Here is a 7481-nt window from a genome sequence, read left to right as displayed (position 1 = left end):
CATAATAAAACAACACTTGTTGATATCAACTACCTCACCTGTAAGTGCCACACAATGGCTGTGAACTAGTTGTTAAACACATACGTTCTGATTTTTCTTTCTCTACTTGGACTTCACAGTATTTGAGATAAAGACAATACTGACAAGGGCTTGGGACTCAAAATTCATGTAGCACCTTTCCTTTTCTGTTTTGACTAGTTTTATTGCTATTAACTTATCCTATTTTATTTTGATTTATGATGTACCTTGAAAGTTAATTCATATGCCATGCATGTATTGCTTTACAAATTTACATCTTTCTTTGGATCTAGAGGCATTCTGGTCTCCAGCTAGCATCTATCATATCGCTCTGGTCAGTAAACCTCCCTATTCGTTAAAATTTCTTCAGTCCTCGTCCTGAAACTCCCCACGATCATTCTGCTCTTCGCTCTCTAGCTGTGTTCAGTCCATGTTTTGCCTGTTACCTCTCCCAATTACTATCCTTATCTCGAATTCCTCATGCCCCACATTGGGCACGAAAAAGGACTGTGGTGGGTTGACCTTGGCTGGACACCAGGTGCCCACCAAGCCACTCTATCACTCCTCTCCTCAGCAGGACAGGGGAGAAAAAAAATATAATTAAAGGCTCGTGGGTCGAGATAAGGACACGGAGATCACTCACCAATTTTGCCATCAGGGGCAAAACAGACTTGACTTGGGGAAATTAATTTCATTTATTGCCAATCAAATCAGAGTAGGAAAATGAGAAATAAAACCAAATCTTGGAAACACCTTCCCCCCACCCCTCCCTTCTTCCCAGGCTTAACTTTACTCCTGATTTCCTCTACCTCCTCCCCCCAAGTGGCACAGGGGGAGAGGGAATGGGGGTTTCGGTCAGTTCATCACATGTTATCTCTACCGCTCCTTCCTCCTCACACTCTTCTGCTGCGCCAGCATGGGGTCCCTCCCACAGGAGACAGTCCTCCACTAACTTCTCCAATATAAGTCCTTCCCACAGGCTACAGTTCTTCACTAACTGCTCCAGTGTGGGTCCCCTCCACAGGGTCACAAGTTGTATTGGGTTTGCATGGCAAGGTTGTGGTAGCAGGGGGGGCTACAGGGGTGGCTTCTGTGAGAAGCTGCTAGAAGCTTCCCCTATGCCTGATGGAGCCAATGCCAGCCGGCTCCAAGACGGACCTGCTGCTGGCCAAGGCCGAGCCAATCAGTAACAGTGGTAGCACCTCTGTGGTAACATATTTAAGAAAGGGAGAAGTTACAGGGGAGTGGTAGTTGCAGCCAGAGAGAGCGGAGTGAGAAGATGTGAGAGGAACAACTCTGCAGACACCAAGGTCAGGGAAGAAGGAGGGGGAGGAGGTGCTCCAGGCACCGGAGCAGAGATTCCCCTGCAGCCCCTGGTGAAGACCATGGTGAGGCAGGCTGTCCCCCTGCAGCCCATGGAGGTCCATGGTGGAGCAGATATCCACCTGCAGCCCATGGAGGACCCCACGCCAGAGCAGGGGGATGTGCCCAAAGGAGACTGTGACCCCATGGGCAGCCTGTGCTGGAGCAGGCTTCCCACAGGGTCACAGCATCCTGGTGCCTGGAGCACCTCCTCCCCCTCCTTCTTCACTGACCTTGGTGTCTGCAGAGTTGTTGCTCTCACATCTTCTCACTCCTCTCTCCCAGCTGCTGTTGCACAGCAGTTCCCCCCCACTTCTTAAATATGTTATCACAGAGGCACTACCACTGTCACTGATGGGCTCAGCTTTGGTCAGCAGCGGGTGCATCTTTGAGCCAGCTAGCATTGGCTCTTTCGGACATAGGGGAAGCTTCTAGTAGCTTCTCACAGAAGCCACCGTTGTAGCCCCCCCACTACTAAAATCTTGCCACACAAACTCAATACAATCATACAGATTTTATATGCTTTCTAGTGTTTCAATTTTTTGAAGTCTCATAAGAACTTCCCTAAGAAAACAAAAATCTGTTTTTGACAAAAAGATTGCTTTTTATTTAAAAAGGGAATAGGTATTAAAAATTAGTGTTCTTAACAGAAACAGCCACATGGCCAAAAAAGATAATTTCTATTGACAAAACATTTGGAATGAGAACACTTGACCAGTTTTGTACATCTGGATGTAGTCTTACTGTTAAGGCTTCAGGTCTGAAATGATTATGGGTTTCATGAAATCACAAACATACAATATTAAGAGTTGTAATCTGATATTTTCCTATAACCAAAAGTCAGACAGATATTGTCCCTTTGGTTGTTGCTTTAGAACAAAGACTTCCAGCTATAGCTTACCCTTTGATAGGTGCATGGGTCGCAGGGCCCCCATGCGCTCCAGGTGCTCAGATTACAGTCAATATTGGAGATAGAGCATTCAGTTATCTTGTCCCCCTGTGGAAAGCTTTTTTTGAAAAGCTGTCAAACAAAACATTCCAGTACCGTTCTGGGCATTACACTAAAATCACATCTGAGTTTCTATTTAAACCATAGACCAATATTTTGGAAGCATCTTCAAGCTGTTTTCTGCTTCACTTACATCTAAGTACCAAGTACTGCTATGAATAAACAGCTGCCTAATCTTAAATTCTTTGCTAGTTTAAAATTACATTTAAAAACCTCAAAGACTTAATTCAGCTCTTTTTCCCTTTTTTAGATCTTCATGCATACTCACGCTCTTCTGGTGGGTCATGTTATTGAAGAGAATGAAACAATACACAGAGAACACCTGCAGTTCCCCTATTCAGAGAGTGGCTGTGTTCTCCGTACTTAAAGCTGAAGACAAAGGCACAGCAGCACATCTCGACTAGGCATAGGACTTCAATACACGTCATCTTTGATTTTTGAGCTTATTAACTTTAATGGGGTTGCCCTTAAGCCTAAATAAAGATTTAAATGCTTTCCTGAGTTGAAAGAAGTCTCATAAATAGAGGTATTATTTGCTAATAGGCTAACTTATATAGTTGGAAAAAACAGACAAGCATTTAGCTAAGTATTCTTCAGCTTGTCGAATTGAATACTTTGCCAGTTAGGCCTATATTTTCTAGAGTCACTCTTCATTTTGGTGCCATGTTTTAAATACCATGAAACTCCTGGCTCTCAGAAAGTGAAAGGCTATCACAATGGCCTTTCAATAGATTGACTTTCTTGAAAGCACCCACAGTTAGACATTAAAAACTGATGCACTGTAGGATGACTTGTTAATTTTAAAAACCAAGGCAAGTAGTTTACTGATGACCTTATCTTCACAGGTAACAATGCTGCAAAGCAGAGGAATGGAGGAGCATTGAAGTCTAACTTACCTGGTTTGCTCTCTAATTTATTCTGATTTGGGCTTACATGCCGAGTATTCATCCACGGCAAGGCAATTCTCTCTCTTCCACCTCTCCAGGTTAATGCTGCTGCCTCTGCTCTGCAATAGGACCTTCTTTGCTGAGTCCAGCCAGTTGGCAGATCTGCAGCTCCCGCAGTGTGATGTATGGGCTTTTGATGCAGGCAGGGCCTTGCCCTCCACTCTTTGACCCCCTTCCCTTGTACAAATATGTCAGGAGACCAAACAAATGTAACCTGATTCCACAAAATTGAGAAATCTGCAGTTTGGACAAGGAAGTTATATCACTCAGTTCAGCTTTCTGGTGCCATTTATTGTATGTTCAGGTTACATACATAGTAAGTTGTTATTGAGATGCTAAATCAACCTATGTCTCTTTCCAGCTATTGAATCTTAAAACAGCTCGGGGATCACAGGGTTGTTGTGCAACTCTTTATACACTTAGCTGACCCTGACTGGCTCTGATATCTCAGACTTTCCCATCACACACACCAGCAGTAAACACACCACAGCTGCTGCTGGAAGTATCTGTATCATGCACTCCCACTGTCTTGCCTGTTGCTCCTAAACAACTCTCTTCCCAGAAGTCTCTTGCCCTCAAGCTAGGGCCTGCAGTAAAAGGATCCTTGGCTGAGGATGTTGCTTTTAACAAGTAGGATTCTTAAAAAAAAAAAAAAAAAAAAAAAAAAAAAAAAAAAAAAAAGGAAACAGCAAGAAGCACAAATATGCCTGATATCTACAGACAGTAGAAATGAGATAAAGAATTAAGAATTCTCTCCATACAATAGGGACCTCCCAAACTCTTAGCTGGTAGGGAAATGGGAAGTGTAAAGCTTTGCTGTGTGCCTGGCACCAGGAATTGGGGTACCTAGTACAGGATGCAGATCCAACCTTGTGAAAATTCCATTTTACACAGAATTCTCTTTCACCAATTTTGTGCTGGACTCTGAGGATCTAAATCAATAACTCACTGGATGTTGGCTGCTGAAAGGGCTGGGAATTCGGGAGATGGCATTGAATACCTGCCTGGTTTTTTACACTTCTCCCTGAGCATCCTCTAATGGTCACTATCAGGAATAGGCTAACAGATCAGCTGTCTCTTTGCTCTAACCCAGAAAGATTGTGATTAGATTCATCATGGTACTCTTAATCTGAGCTCTTTCTTCTACTTTCATACACCCACTTAGTGACCAGCTTTCTTCCTCCTATGCTGTTGAGGTTTACAGAACCCAAAATACTCTGCAAGGTGCGTGAATTTCAAATATTGACTAAGCATGCATGCTTACATACATCAGAATGACACTTCAGCCTAGGGAACCAATACAGATTTTTGAAATTATAATTCCACCTGAAGTTGTGCTGCAGTCACACTTACCCTGTGTTATATTAAGGTTTATAACTCAAAAATAAGAGAAGAAAGAAAAAGTAGTATACCACATCTCTCAAACTTCTACAGAAGCTTCTACTTTCTACCACGCAAACCCCTGGTTCCCCTCCAGGTTGGGGCACAAGGTTCACATGATTTGCTGCAGATCCAGCTTTAAGGTTTTGGATTTACTTGAGATTAGAGAAGAAAAAAAAATTAAAATAAGAAAAAGCTCATTACAAATGTGTCTCAAACTCTAGAACACCAACACTGCATCCACTATCCAGATTGATCTGGAAATTCAAAGGGACACACAACATGTTTTTTCTAAACAAAAGTATTAGGAAAATTGACAGGCTTGTCACCTCCACATTAAACCCAGCGAGAAAGGGTTACTGAAAAAATCATGCTGAAACAGGAGATATTAAGTCACACAATTTAAATAGGAGACAGATGAAAGCAGTTCAGCTACTGAAGAATGTCACTGAAGGTGGCAATTGGTAGCAAGAACTTCAGAGACAAACATAGAAATCAAAATACCTTCTCTGCTACCCATTATCAGGGAGGTTTGAGGGATGGAAGAGTGCTCTTTGGAAAAGCCATTTCACAATCAGTACACAAAATTGCTTGCACCTTGTCTTGGATTGCACAACACACTCCAAACACCTTCAGGCCACCCAGCTTCAGTGATTTGTTGTTGATCCATACTTCAAAATACAGAGCTTTTCAGTCCATCAGTTATAAAACTGATGACTCAAGAAAAAGGCTTGATTTGACAGTTAGCACTGAAAGAGAGAAGGCATAGCTCTCTTGCATTTGGAGACATGATAGCATCACATGAGGGCATAATTTTGCCAACTGTAGTTGCTAGCACCATCATGCAGCTGCATAATCTTTGGTATGATGTAAAGTTAAGCAGCTGGCCCACATTGCCTGCTATGGACTCTCTGTAATAATCATATATTCAGTTAGTAATAATCCAGCCAGAAGATATCAAACCTGTGCTGTGGTTGGATCTGAACGCCAAAATAATACTCAAAACAAAGAGAGAGAGAGAAGCAGTAATCCTTATAGTTTTGAAGGCTCTTCAAAGTCTGTTCAGGTATTTCAAGCAATAATAGCAGCCACCCTCAGGCCTAGACACATGTGCGAGAGGCAACACTGGGTTGTTCAGACAGTATTCACATGTCTTCACAAAATGCTTCACATACTGTCACAGGTGAATTAAGAGAAGTCATCATTGTGGGGTTAACTAAAAGGGGTTTATTAATGATTAAATGATGATCAAATGATAATTGAGTGATAATTAAATGGTAATCAAGTGGTGATTAAGTAATAATTGAATGTAGTTAAACAGTGATTTGGCAATGATTTAAGTTATAATTTAAATGATAGTTTAGACTATGATTAGGCAGCAGTCAAACACTCTACTACTTACTACACTTCTAATAATTAAGTTATAGCTGGAGATAGATATATACAAATGTTGCTAGCATACAATATACCTTTAGGCCTAATGTAAAATGTCACTTACCTCATTATAGATATCAGCTGCCAGGTAAGGGGGGGGTCTCAACCTCAAGGAGTAACCTTGAGAGGCATCCCTGCTCAAGGAGGAGATCGCTACCTTGCAGCCTGCTGCCATACAGGAGAGCTCAAGGGGGTTGGGGGTGTGTGTGTGCACACTACAGGTATTTATAGCATAAAGTGATTGACTTGTAGTCAACCCCCCCTTTTGTGTATGTGCAGCTGTAGCAGTTTTAGTTTTGTCTAGTCCCAGCTCAGGCTGGTACTGTTAGCTCCTGATAAGACACAGCCTAGACTCTTTGGCTCCTGAGAAGATATGGCCTAGCACAATTCAAAGTTTGCACAGCAAGGCTGATTACAGTCAGGCCTACTTGTCAGTGATGCCTGAACCAAAGTACTGTTCACTCAGAGTGGGTGCATCCATCACGTACTGCAATTTAAAAGTCTTAAAGCAGATGGATCCCAGTTTATTCTTAGTGTACACATATATCTATTATGAGACTCACATTCTTACACCACTTAGTACTGACCATTCTTGTAAGTGAGATATAGACTAGGAAGCTCTATTTCTGATAGCATAGCTATTCAGTTGTTTTGACACTATGTTTTTGTAGGGGCTAAGCCTTTAGTTCTCCTTCTAGTAATACTTACAGTGAAAAACTAAGGCTATGTTTCCAAAGAATTAGAAACAGGCAGTCTAGGAGACTTGAAATAGTAATATAAGTACTGGCAGCATAAAATTGTGCATCTTCAGAAACAGATTGAGATTAGATTCTATTTTCACACTCAGCATGCAATAGAAAACAGCTGCCTGAGCTCCACCTCCCTGAAAGAACATGGCTTCAACTGCTATCAGTCACCTTTATTGTGCCACATACATGCAAAAAAAAAAAAAAAAATCAATGAAGTAGATAAGCCATTTCTATTTGACGCCTTGAAATACAGCAAGAAGTAGTTTCCTTTTTCATTGGATATCTGAGCAAGCTACCATTGGAATTGTCTGCAGTGGAGGTTTATGCTCTGTGTTGGAGAAACAAAACAGTATAGACATCTGCAGAAGACCAAGGACACTTACCTTCTGCTTTTCCCCAAAAGTGAGGCAGCCACCTCTAAACTGCATAGTATGGATATAAGCTGCAGGATAACATGTATGCTTCTCATTTTGTAGCTGAATAGAGAAGAATTACCATAACTGAATTTGTAATTTCTTTTTGTTCCTTTTCTTATTTATTACCAAGAGAACAAACAAGAAGTAGTGCTTACTGAAGAATGCC

This window comes from Gymnogyps californianus, unplaced genomic scaffold (genome assembly GCF_018139145.2).
Source record: "Gymnogyps californianus isolate 813 unplaced genomic scaffold, ASM1813914v2 HiC_scaffold_98, whole genome shotgun sequence".
Lineage (NCBI taxonomy): Eukaryota > Metazoa > Chordata > Aves > Accipitriformes > Cathartidae > Gymnogyps > Gymnogyps californianus.
Note: the sequence above shows the minus strand (reverse complement) of the source record.